General features: G+C 42.9%; 1 long non-coding RNA gene across 1 annotated transcript; it reads left to right on the top strand.

The window, feature by feature from the left end:
- The first annotated feature begins 779 nt into the window (after window positions 1-779).
- LOC106526102 (uncharacterized) lies at window positions 780-2,617 on the top strand. The gene is made up of 3 exons (XR_001311209.1): window positions 780-1,580; window positions 1,665-1,733; window positions 1,821-2,617. It is a non-coding gene; the product is annotated as an uncharacterized LOC106526102 (long non-coding RNA).
- Window positions 2,618-3,674: the final 1,057 nt, after the last annotated feature.

Below are 3,674 nucleotides of genomic sequence, written 5' to 3'. Positions count from 1 at the left end.
GAGGAGACTCCTGTCACACCCCTAACGAGCCAGTGGCTTCAGGTTTATGTCTCAGTCCAGTGCTTCTCGGCAGTAGATTAGGTTAGTGACATTCACCTCATCCAGACAGGTGTCCAGCCGGACACCTAAGAGAGACCCAGACAGCACCGTTCGCTCCGACGAACAAACACGAACTACTGTTAACTGTGAGAACAGAAAAAATTTGTTCCTTGAGAGGAAAAAAGGTGAGAGGCAAAACAATCTGTTTTCCCACATTGGCGCGGCCAGCTGCGAGTTGTTATCAGCAAAAAAGACCTTGGAAGTCTGAATAGAGACTAAACTGTGTCTTAAAAATCACTTCACTAAGGTTATAATTCATCCACCACTTTGCACAAATGGAGTAATAGTAAAAATTAATAGTACACAATTATTAATCTTTAAACCAATTAAGAAAAATGATAAAACCATGATTAATAAACCAGTACTAAGAAGAAACATAAAACACATTTCAACTCTTTTTCTTTTCACAGTGTTATACTCTGGAACAAAGAGAGATGCAAAGATTAATTCAATAAAACTTTGAGTAATGATATATTGATTATAACCTCTTTTAAAAGATTAAATGAAAAAAACATATAGGACTTATTGTCCTATTCACTTAAAGAAATAGAAACAAACTTTAAAATGACTTTCTTCTTATAAGTGTAAAAGCAAATCAAAGACAAAAAAAAATAGGAATGAATATTTCACCAGGGTTACCCCTACAGACATCTTTAGTGTGCATTCTAACAAAGCCCCCTGGTGGTCACAATTTAAACCAGTAAACTATTTCATCTACAAAACAAATGTTATTAATGGTTTTGTGGAGGAAATGTTTAAGATTAAGAAAATTGACTTCATGCGGAAAGACTGAACATGAAATAGACACATTTTGTCAAAAGATTTGTGACTTTTATAAAAGGTGAACATGAACTTATTTACAGGCAGGGTATGACATCACACGGTCACAATCCTCAGTCTGCTGTGTATAACACAGCATGTGGTTGTATTTTTGTCTTTTCAGATGCTGTTTGCACTCTGTCAGGTCGTCATACAGCTCCCAGACACTCTCCTGCAGTATGCGGCATTACGCCCCAGGCCATCTTTGGTCATGCTTCCCTTGAAAGCAATGACTGATCTGAAAGTGAAGGTCTTTCCTTGGAGAACTATAGTGGATGGAAATTCACTCAAGGGAATTGCAGTTTGGTTAGCAAGGTCAGTMTCAATCCATGCTATATCGCCAATGCTGTAGCTGTGGGTGACTCTGCCTGCACAGAGCACATTTCTTGAGGTCCTGTCTTCTGTCTTCAGCTCTGATGGACACAGAGATTCATTCTGGAGTGGCCTGAGGCATGGAGACAGAGGAAGGGAGAGTCCTTTTTCCACAGCGGTGTCGAGCTGAGCCATACCAGAATCCCTAAGGACAGAAATGGCTGGAGAAACAAGTGGTTCTTCMCTTGTCATATTTATGTGCACTTTGCACTTTGCACTGGGCATCAATGTGGAGAGCACCAGTCTTCACTGCACTGCTTCAAACAGTGAACTAAGCAGCTCGGCCCTTCGTGAGTAGGTCTGTTGAGTCACACCCTCTGTGGCAATGGCTTTTACCAGCTGYAGGACTGGGTTGTCACTGTTTTTCCTTACAGCATTTTGAAATGCAGAGCTGTCAYAGAAAGCACAGCATAAGCACTGAAAAAAATGCATCAAACGCACAGGTATTCAGCACAAAGATTTTTGATTTCCCGTGTCTATTAGGCTGAAGCAGGTTACCATTTTTAATAGCCCCAGTTTCACTCTTTTAGTCCCAAAAGATGAATCTGCATGGAGCCTTTCAGTGCAAGGAGAGAGGTAGGAAGTGCTCTTCCTTTTTTTGGGTGGAAGAATTAGGCCTCTCCAGTTTTCCACCTAATCTTCAGCTGTTGGAGGAATGCTTGTGGCAGCATCAGATTCCACATGAGGGTGAGCATCCATTTTTATCTTGCCTTCATCACTGTGGGCAGTCATTGTTGCTGGATTGGCTTCTGTGACTGTTGCTGATCCCAATGTTGCCTCGTTGTTTTTTTCATGTGCTGAAGCAATCCGCATGTTTCCCTCAATGAAGGAAAGATGATGAGCAATGAAGGCATCAACTCGAACAGGCAAGTTATCATGTTTGAAAAGGCCATGTTTGATATTTTTGAATTCAGCTTCGACAGTGGCTGAGCTTGCTGTGATGCTGGTGCTGTGGAACAGAGGGACCATTATTCCTGTCCAGAGTGGTAARTAACTTGCAAGTCTTATTATATTGGGAATGATCTCAGGGAGGAAGTGGATATTGTCTCTGTCCCCATTAGCTGCAGCAAGTGACCTGCTCTCCTCACATATTTTTGYCACCCAGTGTCGTAGGTCAGTTTGGATCTCGTYACATGGATCCACTTGATCCATTTCCTCTGTCACTTCATCTGGAATGATGATGGAGCCTGCTGCTATTTGACCTTTCAGGTACTTCTTGCATCTTTCTGATGCAAGACGAGCTGCAGAACTGTCGTCACCATCTGCTTCACTGAGGACCACAACAAAGATGGCACTTAAGAGCTGTTTTGCATGGTCCAAGCATTGTGACTTTGCTAATGACCTGACAAAGAAATCTTTGACACGATGTGTTTTGTTTTTCAGGCAGTCCCACTGGCAGATCATCTTGATGCAGTGCGCAACATCAACCCTGACAAAACAGGGGGGGAGTCTTGCTGACTGGTTCCCAAGTAAGACATGAAAGCATTCATTTATGTAGGGCTTCAGATCATGATGAGGAGTAAAAGCCTTCACCAGAGGTCCGAGAATGGCCAGAGAGAAATCACTCGCAGCTTCCTTTGGGACAGCTGCACCTGCACGAATCCATTCTGTTAACCAGGTTGCGATGGCATTAATGTCATGTCTCTCTTGACAGCATTTGCACCACTGGGACACTGGAGCAGCTGTTTGTTGTCAGAACACCTTGGTACAAGAAGATGTGGCCAGATGTGCCACTTGGTTTCACCTGTTTTCTCACTACTGAGCCAGTTGCATCAAAACAGACTGTTGGGTGAGAGTTCTTGCAAAATTCCTTGTACACATGCATTTGAGTTTGACTCCAGTAGTGACAAAAAAACTTGTCCAGTCCAATATCTCTAATGCTCCCACTGTGAGGTGTACTGTATTTTAATAATTGCAAAGATGCAATGGGATCTTTGTCCCCTAATTCCAACTGCTTTCTCTCCTGTTTTGCTTTTCGCAGGGTGGCTAAATTAGGAAGGTGGCTTGGCTCAGGATCTCCAACATCCATCAGATCTGCTGCCTTTGCTGACCTCCATACAGCTGGTTCTTTCCTGCCCTCAAACAGCTCCTTGGCAATCTGCTCACACAGGTTTCCAGACACGAACCGCTTGCAACGACCAGTATGCAGAGACACATCTGTGTTTTTTATGGAACTTAGGAGCACCATTGGGCAATTAATTGCTGGCTCTTTGTCACATGTACTATCTAAATGGCTATGACACTCTTTACAGAATCCTCTGATCTCCATGTATTTACTGGTGACAGATGGATAGACCTTGGCTCTTTGAAACACAAATGTGCATGTGTGTTTGACCTTCCTCCACATCAGATCATTTATCACATGGGCCCAACTGCCAGGCTTC

The sequence above is a fragment of the Austrofundulus limnaeus genome, unplaced genomic scaffold (assembly GCF_001266775.1).
Source record: "Austrofundulus limnaeus strain Quisiro unplaced genomic scaffold, Austrofundulus_limnaeus-1.0 Scaffold259, whole genome shotgun sequence".
In the NCBI taxonomy this organism is placed as follows: Eukaryota; Metazoa; Chordata; class Actinopteri; order Cyprinodontiformes; family Rivulidae; genus Austrofundulus; species Austrofundulus limnaeus.
This window is presented reverse-complemented; position numbering and strand designations above follow the sequence as displayed.